At 44.7% G+C, this 21,338-nt stretch overlaps 1 protein-coding gene across 3 annotated transcripts in view; it reads right to left on the bottom strand.

Annotated features, from left to right (window-relative positions):
- The window catches only part of sipa1l3 (signal induced proliferation associated 1 like 3), a 153,208-nt gene extending 142,031 nt beyond the window's left edge, over positions 1-11,177 (bottom strand). For all 3 annotated transcript variants that reach the window (XM_033014373.1, XM_033014375.1, XM_033014374.1), the window contains exon 1: positions 10,996-11,177. The gene's annotated coding sequence lies outside the window, so the exon portion shown is untranslated. The remainder of the gene's footprint in view (positions 1-10,995) is intronic.
- Positions 11,178-21,338: the final 10,161 nt, after the last annotated feature.

Raw genomic sequence — 21,338 nt, 5'->3', positions numbered from 1 at the left:
CTTCGCACGGTTCACGTATTGTATATATTTATTACCTGAATAAAAAAATTTTATTTTTTTTATTTTTTTTTTAACGTAACCTTATAAATGTACATACTCAAAAATATCCATCTTTATATTAAAATAACTACCGTCATTGAAAGTAACAGATACAAGGAACTGCAAGTGTTGGTTTACAGAAAAACAAAGCGTTGCAGTAACTCAGCGGGTCAGGCAGCATCCTGGAACTTACTCCAGCCATTTGTTTTTATTGAAATGAATGTGACAAATTTGTTGATTAGAACAAGATATTTTCAAGTTGCCTATTTTTTCCCCATTTAATTTACATTCTTTATGTTTCAGTTATTCCACTTTGCATTTACAATCATTTGGAGGAGGCGAGCTGGGTTGACAATAATACATTTACACCCTTTAATAACCAGGTCTCTAATTTCTTGACTCCAACACACACACTTGACACACTCCAACGCAACAGGCACTTGACAATCATTCAGCGAGTTGGAAAGGCACTTGTCTTGACTCAAGCAGTGCTCTGTCCTGTATTAAGGAACTTCTGTAACAAGGAACCACCAACACACCCATCACACTCACTTTCTAACAACCTCCTTTATTTAGGCATTGGCAAAACTATCCCCAACCTGATACAAGGGCAGGACCAATTCTGGACATGCAAATCCCATAAATGCAAATCCCAACTGAAATAAAACTGGAAAAAAAAACAAATGCGCTGCTCACTCTCCTGCCTGCCAATGAGTTTTCCTACCCTCCTCACTGAAGGCAAAGTTCTGATTCTGCCCATTTTCTAGGAAAAATATGGCAGGTGCTCATTCATCACAAAAAAAAACAAAAAACAGGGACCAAAGGAACAAAGCATCGTACGTTACAGGGCCATCAATGAACCTATTGTGAGCTGCCAAAAAGTGTCAAGAAAGAAGCTATTTTCTGTATCGTCTCTTTTCAATCTGTACAAAGCATTGTGTTTACAATAAGTGTAATGTGACACAAAAACTCGAATGGTTGCTATGAAAAAAAAAAATGTTGATTGCTCTTGATAACAGTTCTGGGTGGCAACACATTCCTCAGGACCAGGTGTGCTATATTTGTCCGCCACTCCTAAAAGAACTAGAGCAATGGCGATGTAGCAGGAAGTTTGTTTCATCTGGTGGCAATTCAGAACAAAATAGCACATGACCTATTATACAATTCCATTATAAACACAAAATGCTGGAGTAACTCAGGCAGCATCTCTGGAGTGAAGAAATGGGCGACGTTTCGAGTCGAGACTCCTCTTATCTGACGAAGAGTCTCGACCCTAATGAACGCATGTGGCTTGTGTTGCTTCAACACAATGTTTTCAAAATAGCCAAGATAACCGCTTATGTAAACTCCGGAAAAATATTGAACTAACTCACGAGAATTTAGGGGGCTTTGGTGAAGCAGCACTGGATTTGTTTTGCACTAATTTTCAACAAATGTAAGTAGTTGTACCATCCAAATATTAACAAAAGGAAAAGCTGATTGTTAATACAAGTGTATACCTATTCATATTCTATCGTATACCTTCTCTCCAGAGATACGGCCTGACCCGCTGAGTTACTCCAGCATTTTGTGTCTCTCTTTGTCAATACAAGTGACAGTTACTGTGTGGATCAAAGCTGTTTTTCTGGATGCATGCAGCAGGTTTGCTTTCTGTGACACATTTCCAAAATATTGATAATGACATGCTGCTGGAATGCAAGAGGAATCTAGCTGGGATATGCTGAAAATGGCACTGAATAGAAATCAACTCAATCTTCATGTCTCAGGAAGCACAAATGCCCCTTCCATAACGGGCGGCATGGTGGCACAGCGGTGGAGTTGCTGCCTTGCAGTGCCGGAGACCCAGGTTCGAACCTGACTACGGATGCTGTCTGCTTGGAGTGTGTATGCTCTCCCCATGAGTTCTCTCAAATCCTCGGTTTCCTCCCACGTTTCAAAGTTAGTGGGCTTGGTAAAATTGTAAATTAATTATTATTGGTATAATTGTAAATTCTCCCTAGTGTGTGTAGGGTAGTGATAATGTGCAGGGATCGCCGGTCTGTGCGAACTCCGTGGGCCGAAGGGCCTGTTTTCTGTGCAGTATCTCTAAACTAAACTAAATATACTCTGGAATTAACTTGGATCTTTTGCTGCATTGAGCTACAATCAACTAGAACATTTAATTACACCCAGCATATGATGAAAAGGAATTTTTATGGCAGTTTACAAGGGATGCTGCAGTGGGCACAGGGCGTGACTGGAGTAACATTCAGAGCAATGGATCAAAACACAAGTCTGACCCGGGTGTCAAATTAACAACTAGAAAGCTGATCGGTTGGTAGGATTCAAAACTGGCACCTTCCTTCAAACCACTGAGAAGATGCAATCTTCTTGATACTACGCATAGTTGCAGCATTATTTCAGAAAGGGGAAAGTGCTTTTATGAGAAATTACAACAATCACTACATAGAAATAATTTTATGGCCTATAAATGTAAACGCTGTAAACCTATAACCTGTTTAGAAGTTGGGCGTATTCCTGTAACTGCATCCGCAACAGCAAAGCTATTACTGCAGATTGCCAGCACCTCACACACCTCTCAAAGAGGAATTAATGATGGAAATTAAATGCTAGTCTTGCCTACATCCCATAAATTAATAATAAAAACAATAAATCAATAGTGGAGCATTCACTGGTTTCACAGGAAACCACGATAAGTCATCTTATTGCGTGCAAGTACATCAGGAAATAGAAACTTTGGCAAAGGATTGCAATTACCATATAGGACACCCCTATATTCTTCTGTTCTTGGATTAGCTAAACCGATGATTCATGTTCCTGCCAAAACACGATCAAAGCAGTTATCTGTAAATTCTGGTACTTTTGCTGTCAAATCACAGATCAGTGGACTCGAGGGAATGGATTCAAAAGAAGTGTCTTTGTACGTCTTGTTGCGCAGTGCAGAATACACGGCTTCAGCTGGGAATGAAGTCAGCAGATAGTTCACATCTGTCAGGAAGAGTCGGGTTCACATCTGTCTGACCTCCCAGTTGAAGTACTCAACTGATTATTTTTTGGGAAAAGGAAGAGGAACATGCCTAACTGGTGTGGTCAGCTAACTAATTCATGTTGTCATAGATGACTGAGAATTTCCAATTGGCTTTAATCAGCTATTTGAATGAAATGCATAAAATGTTGCTTCAATTAGATGTATATTAACTGATTCATAATTTTAAAACAATCAAAACCATGACTTGTTCCATAGGAGACAGGCTAATGAATTGCTCAGACTAATCATTAGATCCAAAAGCAGATTTTTGTTTGAAGTGATCACTGCTCGCAGGCATCTCTGGTCACTTGTGCATGTTCAACAGATGTCAGCAACTCCAGAGATAGCCGATCCTCATCAGCATGGTCGGTGTCATGCACTTGGCCATCTTTACTTTGAGGCAGAACTGGTTGGTACTTTCCCAGTCCGATCTCAGGCTCCAGTTTGGGAACTTCCTCAGCTGTACATGAGCTACCACAAACGGCCTCAGTGTTTCAATGTTAAACCATTGTTGACCAAACAAGAGTCAAGAGTGTTTTAATGTGTTCCAAAACGGAACAATTAAATTCCTACTTGCAGCAGCACAACAGATATGTAAACATAGTAGTCTGTAAAACTCATAATAAACAAAATGTTCAGTATAAAAACAAACAATGACAAAAAGGTTGAACTGATACTTGTTACGATAAAAAAAGGCAAAGTGTTGGGTCTCTTCTTCAAACCGAGTCTAGGCAATGTTCTGGGTCGGGACCCTTCTTCATCTAACTTGTTGATTCTTTGGCCTGAAGAAGGGTACCGATCCCAAACGTTATCTATCCATGTTCTCCATAGATGCTGCCTTACCCTCCCAGTTATTCCAGTACTCTATGTCTTTTTTTTAAAAACAACAAAAACTACTTGTGTGAGCACTGCACATAGATTTTTTTCTATGATTAGCTTACATTTTTCTATGATTACAACTAATAAAATTAAGGTGTACAATGATATCATTTCTTTGGTGAACTTCCAAAAACCTAGGAATTATACCTAGCACAGAATCTTGGTTGACTTGCCTTTCCCTGGGCAAATATTATTGCAATGACAAGGATTCTGCAGTCACGCCAACAGGTAAATCCACTAACTGAGCCAAGACGTGGCTTTCAAGCTTGTTACCTCCTGACTCTGTACAGAGATCACCTGCCTCTTCGACAACACTGAAACGCATTGCCTCAAAGTACTCAAAGTAGGGCGGTCAGGGTGGCGCAGCAGTAGAGTTGCTGCCTTACAGCGAATGCAGCGCCGGAGACCCAGGTTCAATCCCGACTACGGATGCTGGCTGTACGGAATTTGTACGTTCTCCCTGTGGCTTTCTCCGAGATCTTCGGTTTCCTCCCACACTCCAAAGATCTACAGGTTTGTAGGTTAATTGGCTTGGTAAATGTAAAAATTGTTCTTAGTGGGTGTAGGATAGTGTTAATGTGCGGGGATCGCTGGTCGGCATGGACCCGGTGTTTCCGCGCTGCATCTCTGAACTAAACTACTCAAAAATCACAGTGAAAATGATTTGGTGATAAATTTCTGCAATGAAGAAAAACAGATAATCCAAGGACTTTGTTAGATTCTTCAGTAATTATCACCCAACACCCTCCTTTCACTGTCACTTCTGCAATGATTCATTTAAAATCCCCCCCGTGTGTCAGCTTTCACTCATCACCACATGCATTGCTTTACTGTTGTTGTTTTCGGGGTAAAGAGCTTAATGAACTCAATGTGCAGCCTTCAATCAACCTGCAGATTCCATAGGAAGAAGATTAACAACGACCAAATCCAAAGTCTTGGAAGATGCCAGCTTTCAGTGGCTCAGCACCTGTGAAGCTCCCTGGCGTGCAGCGTCTGTGTAACAGTTGGGTCAAATCCTCTTTAAATTACAGATCAGCAGCAATGCTGAACATCCCAACCGAGGGGGTAATACTCATTACCTTCGAGAACAAAACAAATACTGCAGATGCTGAAAAATACACCATCTAACGGAGTCAAACTACCTGGTCAACTCTCCGCTCACCCATCTAATGTTACGAGGATTATGTTTTTGTTCCCTTGCTCCTTTCAACTCACTGCATGCAAGCCAGAGATCAAGTAGAGTTGGGAAACAGGCCCTTCACCACGTCTGATCCATGCCAATCAAGATGCCCCAAAACTAGTCCCATTTGCCCGCATTTAGCCCATAACCTTTCCTATCTGTGCAAGCACCTCCAACTGCCTTGTCCTCAAGACATCGCCATTAACTTTCCCAAGTTTGCCAGTCTTCACGTCTTCCTCTGTAGTGAAAACAGAGAAATATTCATGAAGAATAAAACTGGGACAAACTGCACTCTGAGTATCTCATGAAATCCTTTACTGAGTGGTCATCAAACCACATTCCCAAAAGGCAGCAAACAAGATCCCACGAGGATACCGCCAACGCAACCTCAACATTTCTTCCTTTTTTCCTCCACATCTGTCACAGACATTGTTAGTCACAAGGAACTGCAGATGCTAGAACCTTGAATGGAACACAAAGTTGTGGAGTAACTCAGCGGGCCAGGCAGCATCTCTGGAGGATGTGGATAGGCAGCGTTTCAGGTGACATGGATAGGTGACCCTTCTTCACACTGTCAAAGAACAGGAATCACAGAGGGGGAGCAGTAAGAGAGAGTTTGACAAAGTTGCAGTCGGAGAGAGGAGGAGAACTTCTTTAAAGTAGATGTTAGTATATGCTTTCTGCTGTCATCTCCTCAATCAATCCAGGGATATTGCAGTCATTCCCCATAATCTACCACACATCCAAACGCTTCATGCAAACACCAAGCCTCAGAACATCATGTTCATCCACTAAGATAAACCATATTTTTATCTTGGCCTCATACTTTTATCATGGCCTCTCACTTTTCTAGTCCATCAACCTCAATACATATCCAAAACCAAAAGCTCCTCGCAACCCTGGCTTCCTCTCAAGCTCCCCATTCCTCCAGCCATTGTGTGTTGGTCCATTCACCAAAAGCCACTTCAACCCAACACTCTAGATTTCCCCCCAAACCCTTCCAGCTCCAAGTGCAATACACAAGGAACTGCAGATGCAGAGTTACAAAAAAAAGAAACAAAGCGCTGGAGTAACACGGCGGGTCAGGCAGCATCTCGGAACAACATGGATAAGTGATGTTTGAAGTCTTCAACTGCTTCTTATTTCACTAATTGCCAGAACCGGACAGATTCTAATAACTAGATATATTTAGTGTGTCTACAAAATATTCACCTGCAACTTGAGGCAAAAAAACAAATGGGGGTTTCAGTCTTCAGATTGACCACATTAATAATTGACTATAAAAAACATACGAGAGAACTATAATTACTGTAAATTTGTTAAAAATTCTAAGAACGCAGACACTTCAAAGGCAGTGCAGCCCCACCTTCAATAATGCACCAGCTTTGAAAGGTCGAACTTTGTATTAGTTCATAATGTGTAAGTAGATAATGTTGCTGCCAAAACCACAGGTACAGGGCAAAGTACTGCGTCTTCGAAAACTCACCTCAAAACAAAATCTTACAACGATACCATTTAAAAAAATGTGCCCTTTGAAATTGGAAAACATGAAACTATTTGTACTTAAACTGGGTGGTTTTAGGAAGAAGTCAAAATGAGAAGCTGGTTCCTTCCCTGTGAGGGAACAATGTGCAAAGGACGGATTGGATTATACTAAAGAGGTGGATTAAAATCAGATTATCACCGTAGCAGCCTTTTAGAATACTGTCTACTTAATTTAATAAATTATATTGAATTGCTGAAGATTATATATTTTTTGTTTAAAATATGATGTATTGATTTGAATCAGATGATGTCTGCTGCTCTTTTGATATTTAACCCCCACTTTAAAAGACCTGGGTAAGAAGCCATCCTGTAAAGGAGGTCCCAACACGTAATGCTTTGTGAAGGAGGTGAATGTGTCACAGGTTTCAGTGTGGAACTCGTGTAGGTCGTTTGTGGTGGCAGTGTCGTAATATGGACTTTCGATGAGCTATTAGGTGGGAGCAGCTCCAGTCACCACAGATGGGCTTTTCTGTTGTGTGATTAATCAAAAGACAGGTTGCAAAAAACCAACAACAAAAAATGCTGTAGGAACTCAGCAGGTTAGACAGCACACGTGCAGGGAATGGACAAATGACATTGCGGTTCGGGACCCTTCTTCAGACATATTCTGCATCCTCTCTACAGAGAAACTCCTTTGTGTTTAGTTCAAGATCTCAGCGTCTGAGTCTCTTATGGATCCAAACAGCCAGATATTCCACAGGGCAAAGCTCTTTCAACTTAGAAAATGTTAATAAATCCAAATGTACCATGAAAAGCAATGCATTGCTAAATTACCTGGGAACATCATCGATTCTGTCACATCACTGATCAAATGTCAGCTTAGATCAGTTGGAGGAATTCTGTGGAATTCTCTGCCTCAGAGGGCAGTGGAGGCAGGTTCTCTGGATGCTTTCAAGAGAGAGCTAGATAGGGCTCTTAAAAATAGCGGAGTCACGGGATATGGGGAGAAGGCAGGAACGGGGTACTGATTGGCGATGATCAGCCATGATCACATTGAATGGCGGTGCTGGCTCGAAGGACCAAATGGCCTACTTCTGCTCCTATTGTCCATTGAATCTTGTCTCTATTCAAGAGAACTGGAGTACACAGTCAAACCTGGCAGTCCAATGCATTGCCAAACAAAGTGAAATACTGTTAGATATTGGAGGAGGCCATTCAGCCCATCAAGTCTATGAAGCAATTTCATTAATCTCCACCCTTCATTTTCCGTCATGTTCCCAACAAACTCCACCCAATACTCCACAAACTCCACCCAATACTCCTACCACCCACTACACTAAATGACAGCAATTAATTAATTTACCAACCAGATATCCTCATTTCAAATGAAATGCAATATTGTGACTGTCTCCACCTTGGTAAAAGCTCCAGGGTGTAATTCAAAGAAGAACAAGAAATGCTGGTGATAACAAGCTCAACCATCTTCTCTCAACCAAGACCAACAAAACCACAGCAACAAGGTGACTTCCCTCTTGTGGGATTTTGTTTGCTATGGCTGCAGCTTTTTGCCTGGACGATAATTCTATCCCCACTTCAAAGGAATATATTCCATGCAAACTATTACGCCAAATTTTGGAGATTTGCTATGTGCATATTGTGGAAGTCATTTTACCAAACCTGTTTGTTTAAGCCTCTAGGGCACAGGGCAGCAAACAGCATCACCTGTGTACGTCACTTCCCATGTTCCGTAGAGACACCTGCCTCCTCGGCCTTGGTGTATTGTTCCCTTATGAGGAAGTATTCTGTTTTTGCTTCGCATTAAAACAGTCCAGCTCAGGTCAAAAGTCCTGTGGCTTATCACACAATGTTGTGTGCCCTCTTAATACAGCACTGTATGCATGCCACAAATTAAGCACATTCGGCTTTCAGCAACAATGTCAAACTACTTGCTTAGACCATTTTAAATGCCAGCTTTAAAATGCTGTACTTACAATACAATGTTCAATTAGGTTTAGATAAATAAAGCTTTCTGTTTTCCCCATACTAAAATAGTGTAAAACTCACTTACATCTCACTTTTATTACACAACTCTCCACGATAGAAACTTGAGCTTTATAGCTCTTGGCATTTTTGTATTACACAATAAGAGAGTTGCTTAACCAAGCAACTTGACATAACATAGAAGCAAGGTCTGAAGAAGGGTCTTGGCCCAAAACGTCGCCTATTTCTGGATGCTGCCTCGCCCGCTGAGTTTCTCCAGCATTTTGTCTACCTCTGACGTAACATAGAGCTAGCTTTGCATCAATTTGATTACCTGAAGAAAGATGCACTCATTTTAAACAATGTTCTTAAAATATGTTTCCTATATACAACTGTGACTGAATTTTTTTTAGAAAACTTAACCGGATTACAAAACTCTTTGGAGGATCTTGAGTTTGTGACAAGTATACAATGCAAACCCTTTCTTTGAGTTTCTGTAGATGTCTCACTGCAATTTGATGCGTTTCAGATAAACATCTTCAGTAAATTAATTTTAGTTATCCTCACAATACCTTACTATGGGAAACGATTTAACGATGGGAAAGGAAGTGAAATACCCCGTGGTGAAGGATGAAGAATTCATAAGATACAACAAACAGCTTTAATTAAAACCATAACCATTAAAAGAAAAGCAGAACCTGACGAACCAAAAGCAGAAATGTAAAACCATTCATTCAGTTTGTTATCCCTACCATTAATCTCAAGCATTTATTAAATAAATCTTTAGCTATTTTCTGTTCAATCGTAAAATGCTTTAAGCATCTTTACCCATTCCTTCTATACAGAGATGCTGCCTGTCCCGCTGAGTTACTCCAGCGTTTTGTGTCTACATCCAAATGAATGATATGTACTACAGTGGTAGACACAAAATGCTGGAGTAACTCAGCAGGACGTTTCAGGTCGAGACCCTTCTTCAAACATCACCTATTCCTTCTCTCCAGAGATGCTGCCTGTCCCGCTGAATTACTCCAGCATTTTGTGTCTACCTTCTATTTAAACCAGCATCTGCAGTTCTTTCCTACATATGTACTACAGTGGTCTAGACAAACAAATATATCACCAGCCTTCCATATGTTCCATTTCCCTTTTATCACACCAACATTGATTCCACAGGATATGAATGGGTCAGGGTAAACAAAAAGTAAATGTAAGAGATATCCGTCCTGATGTTTTAGCATTCGACACAAACACTGGCACTATATTTGACATCTTATATGTATGTTGCTCGCCTCCCGAGCAAAATATTATTTCCCACGCAATTACCCCATTTTGGTTCCATATTCCTGTTTGCAATTTAGTCAGTCTAAAAAGATTGGACAAAAAACACAAAAAGCAAGCTGGAAAAAAAGTGTTTGAATAAATCATGATCTCTTTTCATAAATATTCAAAATGTTTATGCAGCAAAGTTTAGAATCGTTTACATTGTAAAGCTCAAAAATTTGAAAACACAAACACCACCTCCAGTTGGAATATTTTGGAGGACCAAGAAACCAAGAAATGCACGCGTGAAACTAAATCGAACATACGCGATGGAGTAATTTTACTGTGAGTTACAAGACATGGATAAAAGTTTAAATGAATCAAAAGAGTTTTTCACCTAGAGTCAAGTCAAGTTTATTCGTCACATACACATACGAGATGTGCAGTGAAATGAAAGTGGCAATGCTGACTCGCGGACTTTGTACAAAAAGACAAACAAACAAACAAACTATAAACACAATCATAAACACACACACATATTCTTTTACATATTAAATAGTGGAAGGAAAAACGTTCAGTAAAGTAGAAGGTACACAAAAATGCTGGAGAAACTCAGCGGGTGCAGCAGCATCTATGGAGCGAAGGAAATAGGCAACGTATGAAGTCTGAAGAAGGGTTTCGGGCCGAAACGTTACCTATTTCCTTCGCTCCATAGATGCTGCTGCACCCGCTGAGTTTCTCCAGCATTTTAGTGTACCTTCGATTTTCCAGCATCTGCCGGTCCTTCTTGAACAGTAAAGTAGAGTTGGGTTGGTTTGGTATTTTGCACATGTTGTTGTTGTTGTTATTGTTGCTCCGAGAATGCTGCTTGGTGTGTGTGTGTGTGTGTGTGTGTGTGTGTGTGTGTGTGTGTGTGTGTGTGTGTGTGTGTGTGTGTGTGTTGGATTGAGTGTGTGTGTGTGTGTGTGTGTGTGTGTGTGTGTGTGTGTGTGTGTGTGTGTGTGTGTGTGTGTGTGTGTGTGTGTGTTGGATTGAGGTTCGAGCTGCTTGCAAGCACTTTGTACCTTCCCCTTGTCTGTCACAGCTCGAGCCACCACCAGACAACCCTCAGCCCCCGGGAGGGGCCTAGACGACCCACACTCACCTCGCAAACCGCTTCCATCGAAACCACGCACCGCAAAAAGTCGACGGGCGAAACTTTTTGATGTCTGTTCGCCGGCGTTCGGCGATGGCGCTCACTCTCTCTCTCCGTCTCTCTCTCCGTCTCCCTTTTACCACAGAGCGCCTCCTCACAATGTCACTCCGTCGATACCAACCAACTGCCTTTGCCTCGAGCTGCCATGACGAGCGCTGTCGGCCCCGCGCCCGCGCTCAGCACCCTGGGAGATGTAGTCCCACGCCCTCCCTCCTCCCTCGGTGCATTGTCAGCGATGTGGAAACAAACTACAATACCCGCCAGGGGTCGTCGAGATCAACGACTCTCAAAATGGCGTCCCATCCGTGCACGCCGGGAGTTGTAGTTCCTAAACGTGAACGGCCAATACAAAAGCTGACGAGAAGAACTACAGCTACCAGTGTGCACAGCGCGGCAACGCATGCGCGCTCACCGGTTTGAGGGAAGAGCTGGGGGGTTTAACCGTCCCTCAGGAGTACAGGTATCTCAAGTTTTTAAGTGGAAATTCCACCGAAAAACACAATCAACGTCGACGTGTCGACAAGTGCGCTTATCTCACCTCATGACAGACACACATCTGTCGCCCCCGCGCCGCCTGCCCGACGCTTTGAGGTAGGTCCCGGTTTCTTTAAATTTTTGAAGATGAGGGAAGGAGCCGCGCAGGCCGCACGCACGCCTGCGCGGTGACGTCACGCGGCGTCAGACGCTGACCCGCCCACGCCGCGGTTGCTAACAATAAACCGGTTGCTCGGCAACCAACCCCGGGGAAGCGCGCGGCCGCCTGCCCGCGCTGCAAAGTATCTGGTGGGAGGCGCTGGGGGGGGAATCCCCGTCTGTGTGTACACTGTGTGTACAGGGGGAATCCCTGACTGTGTGCCGCTGTATACAGGGGGGATTCACCGGCTGTGTGTGCCAGTGTACACAGGGGTAATCCCCGGCTGCGTGTACACTGTGTCTGTGGGTCACTGTGTGTACAGGGGGAATCCCCGACTGTGTGCCGCTGTATACAGGGGGGATTCACCGGCTGTGTGTGCCAGTGTACACAGGGGTAATCCCCGGCTGCGTGTACACTGTGTCTGTGGGTCACTGTGTGTACAGGGGGAATCCCCGACAGTGTGCCGCTGTATACAGGGGGGATTCACCGGCTGTGTGTGCCAGTGTACACAGGGGTAATCCCCGGCTGCGTGTACACTGTGTCTGTGGGTCACTGTGTGTACAGGGGGAATCCCCGACTGTGTGCCGCTGTATACAGGGGGGATTCACCGGCTGTGTGTGCCACTGCACACAGGGGTAATCCCCGGCTGTGTGTACCATTGTGTGCCAGTGTACACAGGGGTAATCCCCAGCTGTGTGTACCATTGTGTGCCAGTCAAGACCTTCAAGACCAAGTTGGAAACAATCGATATTAAGACGCTGGTAGACAAAAAAGCTGGGGAAACTCAGCTTCAGGCAGCATCTATGGAGCGAAAAAATAGGCGAGACCCTTCAGATATTAAGACGCTGATTTCTATGGCCCACTTTAATATTAAATTGCGACTTTGCGCATGACCCTCCTAACGTATGCGACAACCAGTGATGATGATTATACATCAAGGTACAGATACAGTGTATACAGGGGCAATCCCCGACTGTGTGTCGCTGTATACAGGGGGAATCCCCGACTGTGTGCCACTGTATACAGAGGGAATCTTGCCAGTGTATCATTGTTTACATTGAGGTGATCTCCCTTTGTGTGTCACTGTATACAGGGGGAATCCTGCCAGTGTGCCATTGTCTACACAAGGGGAATCTCCGTCTGTATGCCACTGTACATGGGGGGGGGAATCCTGCATGAGTCTCAGTGTTTACACGGGGGGGGGGGGGGGGGGGGGGGGGGGGGACACCATCTGCATTTGGGCCACTGTATACAGGGGAAATCTTGCCCATATCTCATTGTTTACACTGGAGGGAACACTGTCTGTGTGTGTGTCAGTGTGTACAATGGGGGATCCCTATCGGTATGTCAGTATTTACACTGGGGAAATCCCCATCTGTGAGCCAGTGTGTTGTGGACCTTTCCCTGGTTTCTGTTTCACTCCCCCCTGTGGATTGTACCTGGCACATATCTCACACGTCTCACAATATCTTTTGGCATAACTGGTGAATCCATATGTCTTGAATACTTTTTCGATTACCTGTATCACTAGGTTTACAATGTGGGAAGGCCAGCATTTGTGCCAGTGTTATATTCGGGAAATCCCTGTGTGTGTGTGTGTGTGTGCTTGGATTTAGAAGAAGAATCCCTGCAATGGTGCTAGTGTTTACAGATGGAGAATCCCTGCCGTCTTCTGTGCCAGTGTTTACAGTGAAGGAATCCCTATGCGTGTGCTAGTGTTTAGAGTAGGGAAATCCCTTCATGTGTGTGCTAGTGTGTGCACTGGGGCAATCCATGTGTGTGTCAGTGTTTTCACTGGGGAAGCCCTGTGTATGCCACTGTTTATACTGGGGGGGACCCCTGTGTATGACAGTGTTTACATGGAGGGGATAACCTGTGTATGCCAGTGTTTACATGGGGGGGATTCCCTGTGTATGCCAGTGTTTACACTAGGAGAATCCCTGTGTGCCAGTGCTTACCCTGGGAGAATCCATATGAGTATGACAGCTTGTACAATGGGAATCTCTGAGAGTGCGGCGCTGTTTATTGCATCAGACCACTGGGAATGCTTCACTATTTAGAGAAAGTCTCTGTGACTATTTGGAGAAAGTCCACTTTTTCAACGCCTTTGATCGTGGCTGCATTTTCAGAGGTCATAAGGTCATATGTGCTAAGAGCAGAATTAGGCCATTCGGCCCATCAAATCTACTCCACTACTCAAGCATGGTTGATCTATCTCTCCCTCCTAACCCCATTCTCCTGCCTTCTCCCCATAACCCCTGACACCCGTACTAATCAAGAATCTATCTATCGATGCCTTAATAAATATCCACATTGACGGCCTCACAGCCTTCTGTGGCAAAGAATTCCACAGAGACAAAGGTGTCTCTGGAAACCATCATCACAGTATGGGTAGCACACTTCAGTCTGAAGAAGGGTCTCGACCCGAAACTTCACCCATTCCTTCTCTCCAAAGATGCTGCTTGTCCCGCCGAGTTACTCCAGCATTTTGTGTCCATCTTCTATTTTAAACCAGAACCTGCAGTTCCTTCCTAACACACTTTGCAATCTAATTCTGTACAATCAACCTGTCGAAACCCCGAGCTCCTGGTGTCGCGTGGCATACTGCCCCCCAGTGTTCAACTTGCTAATTACCATGCATGTTCTTTACGAGATTATTGATCCATGAAATGGTCCAGAAATGTCACATTCTTGACAGATCGATGGAGCAACAGAATTACCATCTCGGCAACAATTGATTGCTTTTCTTTCTAAACGCTTGTAAATGTGGCAACCCCCTGGGAGCACGTTAATAGGAGCTCATTTCAACTGCAAAACAATTTCTGCCTTTCAATTAGAGTGTGGCCAATTGTATCCCAACCTATTTGTTTTTAACCTTAACCCTTAACATTCTTCCCAACATGAATCTGTTCATCTGCCTTTGAAATTTTTCATTCACCATCCCCACTGCAATATCTGTGATCTTTTTGATCCCCAGGTAGATAGATGTTCACCCAGAGAGTTGTGAATTTGTGGAATTCCCTGCCACAGAGGACAGTGGAGGCCAAGCCACTGGATGGATTTAAGAGAGAGTTAGATAGAGCTCTAGGGGCTAGTGGAGTCAAGGGATATGGGGAGAAGGCAGGCACGGGCTATTGATAGGGGACGATCAGCCATGATCACAATGAATGGCGGTACTGGCTCGAAGGGCCGAATGGCCACCTCCTGCACCTATTTTCTATGTTTCTATGTAAGTGTTTAGGAAGGAACTGCAGATGCTGGTTTAAACTGAGGATAGACACAAAAAGCTGGAGTAAAGAACTGTTCTCTGACATCACTCCCAAAGAGCCTGACCCACATTTTAAGGCCAGCTCCTGTCTCTGGTTTGGACTCTCGTACAAAACTAACTGGTTTACGAATCTGCATCCTTTAATCATTGTTAACCCCTGGTAGATAGTTCCAAATGTTTATGGGCATCACAGTGGCACAGCTGGTAAAGCTGCTGTCTCACACTGCCAGAGACCCAGGTTTGATCCTGACCTTGTGTGTTGTCTGTATGGAGGTTACATGTTCTCCCTGTACCTCATTGTACATGGGTGGGTACTCATGACAATGAACTAAACTAGGGCGGCACAGTGGCGCCATGCTCTCACCTCACTACCAATTTGGGCAGAAGGTGAAGGAGCCTGAGAACCGAGACCTCCAGGTTGAAGTGCAGCCTCGTCCCATTAATCATCAGGCTCTTGAACCACCCGGCACAACCCTAACCACAACCCTACCTCAGCACCGATCTTCCGTGGACTTTGTTTGGTTGCACCGTGTACATCATTCAGTTTGCACTATTACGGGCTAGTTACTAAGTATTACTGATTATTAATTTATTGTATTATTAATCAAAGTATGATTATTTGTGTTATTGCTTTAACAGACAGGTCGGTGAGGCTGCAGCAAGTAAGAATTTCATTGTTCTTTAGTTTAGTTTAGTTTGGAGCTGCAGCACGGAAACAGGCCCTTTGGCCCACCAAGATCACGCTGACCAGTGATTAGCACGGTCCATTAGCACTATCCTATACACTAGGGACAATTTACAATTTTTACCGAAGCCAATTAACCTACAAAAACCTGTACGTCTTTTGAATATGGGAGGAAACCCACAAGGTCACGGGGAGAACGTACAAACTTCATACAGACAGCACCCGTAGTCAGGAATGAACCCTGGTCTCTAGCGCTGTAAGGCAGCAACTATCCCACTACACCACCATTCTGTTCTGTTCCCATGCATATAAGAATTAAATGATCTTGACTTTTGTGATCACAGTGGAGTTACGGAAGGAACTTGTTCCTATTGGCGGACGTTTCGGTGACTGAGGGGCACAGATTTGAACTGGGGGGCAAAAGACACAAGGTGGAAGAGCACAGTGACATACTCACTACCTGCAGAGGGAGCTGGCAGACTCAATGGGGCTTTCAAAGGAGAAGTGGATGGGTACAAGGGGAACTCATTTGCAGAGCCTGGGGAAAGAGTAAAGAACCGATGTGACTCCTGTGTAGATTTGATGGGCCAAATGGCCTTCACTTGTTCCATAATGCTTGCTATGTCGTGCTTAATTATCGCCCATGAGCACAGGAGGTTACAGGGAGTGGAGTACACTGACAGGCACTGACATACGTACCAATTATAAGACCTACAGGAGGCGTTGCCTCAAAAAGGCAACCAATATCATCAAAGACCAACACGAAAAAAAAAGACACAACATGCTGGAGTATCTCAGTGGGTCAGGGGACATCTCTGAGATGCTGCTGGACCACTGAGTTACTCCAGCACTTTGTGTCTTTTTTTTGTAACCCAGCATCTGCATTTCCCAGTGTCTACAAAGACCACACCACCCTGGCCACGCTCTCATTTCATTCCTACCATCTGGTTTGGGAATTGCTCTGCCAAGGACAAGACGGCTCTGCAGAGAGTAGTGCGTTCGGCCGAACGCACTATGGGAACTTCACTTGCCCCCCTGCAGGAACTATACATCAGGAGGTGCAACTCCAGAGCCAACAATATCATGAGAGACCCCTTCCACCCCTGCAACGGACTGTTCCAGCTGCGACGGTCAGGCAAACGCCTCCGTTGCCAAGCGGTGAGAACAGAGAGGTTGAGAAGGAGTTTCTTCCCAGAGGCCATTCGGACTGTAAACGCCTATCTCACCAGGGACTAACTCTACTGAACGTTTTTCCTTCCATTATTTATTATGTAAAAGAATATGTGTGTTATGATTGTGTTTATAGTTTGTTTGGTTGTTTGGTTGTTTGTCTTTCATTTCACTGCACATCTCGTATGTGTATGTGACAAATAAACTTGACTTGACTTGACTTGAGGAAGAAGGTACAGGAGTCTGAAAACTGTGCATGCCAGGATCAAGAACAGTTTCTTCTTTAACAATCATCAGGCTCTCTCTGGGGCTCTCTCTCTCTCTCAATCTATTTCTGTTTCTCTCTCTCTCTTTCTCTCACTGTCTTCCCCACTCTCTCTTTCCCTCTAATCTCTTCTATCTCCCCCATTCATATACACTGTCAATATTTGTGTCTCTACCTCTTTTCTCTTTTTTCTACTACTTTCAGCTCTATAATTATCTCTCTCCATCTCCCTCTCTCCATCTCCCTCTCTCCATCTCCCTCTCTCCATCTCCCTTTCTACATCTCCCTATCTCCCTCCCCCTCTCACTCTCTCCCTCCCTCTCCCTCTCTCCCTCTCCCCCTCCCCCTCTCTCTCATGCACATATTGTTTAGTATTCTCTCTCTTTATCTCCATCTTCTTTCATTCCCGGTACATTTCTTCTGTCTTTCTGCCCCTCTTCTCCCCTCTCTGCCGATCTATTTTTCTCTCTCATCCCTCTCTCAGGTCTCTCTATGTGTCTGTCTTTCTCTCCCCCATTCTCTATATCCCCTCTCTCTCTTTCTACTTCACCATGTGTACCTCTGCTTCTCTCTCCGTAGAACTAGTTGATCCGGTGGAGGCGCTGTCCTGAACGGCTGCCTGTCCTGTAGCTGTCCGTTTTTTCCCTTCTTTTTAAATTATTTTTAGTTTGTTAAGTGTACAGTCAGGGGGTCTAAATCTTTTTATGTGTGGGGGGGGGTGGTGGGGGGGAAGGGGGAAACTGCTTTTCTAAGTCCCTACCTGGTCGGAGGGGTTGCCTTCCTCCGAGCAGCGTCTTCGACCTATCCTCGTGGCCTACCAGCGGGTCCTGGAGCGACGTTTCCCTGAGGGGACCTGGCCAGAACATCGGCTTTGGCGGCGGCGCAGAACATCGGCGTTGGCGGCGGCGCAGCGCTGGAGCGCTGTCGTGGAGCGGGCGATGCCTTTCCTGGGTCGCCGTGCTGGGACTCCAGTATGCCTGGTACCGCCGAGGAAAACATCGTGGAGCTGCGGTTCTGCGGAGCGGTCAGCTGCGACGTTGAACTTACATCTCGCCGAGATCACCAGTGTGCGGAGCTCCGTCCAACGCGGTCTGTTGGCTTGGAAGCCGCAGGCTCCGGTGGGAAGGCGGCCGTTCCTGGCACCCCAAGCCGCTGGGGGTTCTCCCGACGCCGGAGTACCATCACCCGGCGAGAACATCGGGCGCCGTGGTGGCGAGGTGGAGACTGTGGAGGCCTCAATAGGCCCGACTTTGGGTGGACAAGAGGATGGGGACTGGACTTTGTGCCTTCCCCCACAGTGGGAATCACTGTGGGGGGATGTTTTTATGTTTTGGTGTTGAATTTCTTCATGAATACTGTGTTGTATTTTTATTAGTGTGCTGCAAGGACATCAGAATTTCCCCTGAATAAGGGGATTAATAAAGTCTATCAATCAATCAATCCTTCAGTCTGCGGGAAGTTTGAGTCGGGCAAACTAATGACAAAATGAAGACTCGCGTCAAAAGCATTGATTGTAATCATGTGTTGTCTTTCTGCTGACTGGTTAGCACGCAACAAAAGCTTTTCACTGTACCTCAGTACACGTGGCAATAAACTAAAGTGGAACTGAAACTGAAGGCCCACCATTTTATAGCTGGATTTAGAATAACAATTTTTTACGCAGGCATCTCCGATTCTACCGACCCACACATTAATCTCCCGAACATTCTGCTGAGCAATCAGTTTTTTGCTACACTTTCCCAGGACCTGCCTCAGTTTACCCAGTTGGTGTTGAGCTCAGTAGAGAGCGAAACTAATTTGCAAAACTGATGATTCATGAATGCAATTTTGTCGTGCTCGGTAATATTCTCCCCAGCAATCGCTCCTTCTGCATTCACATTATTCACATTATTCACATTATTCAAATTCCTGACAGTCCTTTGTTTTCCACACTTCTCCAGCCCATCGATTTCCTTCCCTGCTTTAATACTTCCGGATATATCTCCATCTTTTCTTTTCTTTATTTCCTTTTCTTTCCTCTGCACTCTGCTTTGCTAGCTTAGGGGTCTTTTCTTCTTTTCTCCTTTATCTCTCCATTCTTTCTTTTCATCTTTCCTTGTTTTCTTTTTTATTGTTTTTAAAATTTAGGTTAAAAGGTTAAAAATGAAGCTGTACAATAATTGTGATGCCGATCGTTTTATCCTTGTACAATTGCCTCTAATAAAAATAAATTAATTTAAAAAAAAATTAAACTTCCGGAGGCAACTGCTTCTCTCCAGCATGGGATCTTGTGCACTTGTTTTCTTATGTTCTTATTGAGTCCAACCAGTCTGAGTGGATATTTCCCTTCTTGATCTTCCTGCCACTTTTCCTTCTGTATCTTCAATGGAATTGAATTGAAAGATACAGCATGGAAACAGGCCCTTTGGTCCACTGAATCCACACCGACCATCCATCAACCCATCACACTAGTTCCACGTTATCCCACTTTCTCATCCACTCCCTACACACTAGGGGCAATTTACAGAGGGCCAATTAACCCGCAAACACGCACTTCTTTAGGATGTGGGTGGAAACATGCAAACTCCACACAGCCAGCAACCGAGATCAGGATCCAAACCAGGTCTATGGAGCTGTGAAGGTACACAAAAATGCTGGAGAAACTCAGCGGGTGCAGCAGCATCTATGGAGCGAAGGAAATAGGTAACGTTTCGGGCCGAAACCCTTCTTCAGACTATGGAGCTGTGAGGTGGCTGCTTTACCAGCTGCGCCACTGTGCTGCACTTAATTTTTTTTTTAGATATTTCTCTATTCAAAGCTCCTGCCATTTTTGCTCATCTAAATGTAAACATATCCTCGTAGCAGGTATATCAGCTGCCATCTCTGCAGTCACATCGTGAGTTGCCGCGCGTTTTCTGCTTTTATTGTTAATGCAATAATGCTTTTGTTTTGCAAATGTCTCATTGTTTTATTTTCAAGTTTAGGATTCTATTCTTCTCGGCCCTCCAATAAGCCGGCAAGTCTGTGTGTGTGCACACACGGCAAAGCATTGCCAAACGCCCTTGCGGCGTCCACTTCACAACTTTAAAATGCAAATGCTGTGTTGGATAGACATTCCAGACCAACCTACATGACGCTGAGGGATTGAAACTTTAAGAATGCTTTTACAGAACGTACAACTGTCAAAACTGAAATTTAATGAAACAATGCAGGATATAAGGGCAAAAAAAAAACCAAATGAGGATTTTGTTATTTGCATTATGCAAATGAACTGCAAACACAACAAATATGTCCATTAACCAGTTTCCACAGCGAGCCCGCCCTTCACTACGCTCATTGGCTCAAAGCCTGACATTAAACTGTACTGCCAAAGATAGGCACAAAACACTGGAGTAACTCAGCGGGACGGGCAGCATCTCTGGAGAGAAGGAATGGGTGACGTTTCGGGTCGAGACCCTCTTTTCATAGACATAGACATAGAAAATAGGTGCAGGAGGAGGCCATTCGGCCCTTCGAGCCAGCACCGCCATTTATTGTGATCATGGCTGATCGTCCCCAATCAATAACCCGTGCCTGCCTTCTCCCCATATCCCTTGACTCCACTAGCCCCTAGAGCTCTATCTAACTCTCTCTTAAATCCATCCAGTGATTTGGCCTCCACTGCCCTCTGTGGCAGGGAATTCCACAAATTCACAACTCTCTGGGTGGAAAAGTTTTTTTCTCACCTCAGTCTTAAATGACCTCCCCATTATTCTAAGATTTCAGACTTGGAATCTTCTCCACAATTCAGAAAGATCATAGGTACACAGAAAAGCTGGAGAAACTCATCGGGTGCAGCAGCATCTATGGAGCGAAGGAAAAGGGCAACGTTTCGAGCCGAAACCCTTCTTCAGACTGATAGGGGGTGGCGGGGAAAAGGAAGGAAAAAGGAGGAGGAGGAGCCCGAGGGCTGAGGAAGGGGAGGAGACAGCAAGGGCTAACAAAATTGGGAGATCAGAAAGATCATGGTTGACCCTTTAACGTAAGAGACAGCCAGTGATGGTGATTGTACGTCCAGATACAGATAGACACTAGGAACTGCCGACACGAACTGCATGCACAGTGCCAGCCTGCTCAGGGTTGGATTGGGAAACGTTGCATGTCACGCTGCTGCTGCTGCTGCTGGGCAGCTGATGAGCAGCGCGGCGCGCGGCACGCTGGGAGTTGTAGTCCGCGTGCTGGTCGGCACCGGCGTTGGACTCGGGTCAGGGAACTACAGCCCCCGGCAGCCACCGCGCGGCCCGGGCTCCCA

Source organism: Amblyraja radiata, chromosome 41, assembly GCF_010909765.2.
Source record: "Amblyraja radiata isolate CabotCenter1 chromosome 41, sAmbRad1.1.pri, whole genome shotgun sequence".
Lineage (NCBI taxonomy): Eukaryota > Metazoa > Chordata > Chondrichthyes > Rajiformes > Rajidae > Amblyraja > Amblyraja radiata.
Note: the sequence above shows the minus strand (reverse complement) of the source record. Positions and strands in the feature narration are given on the sequence as shown.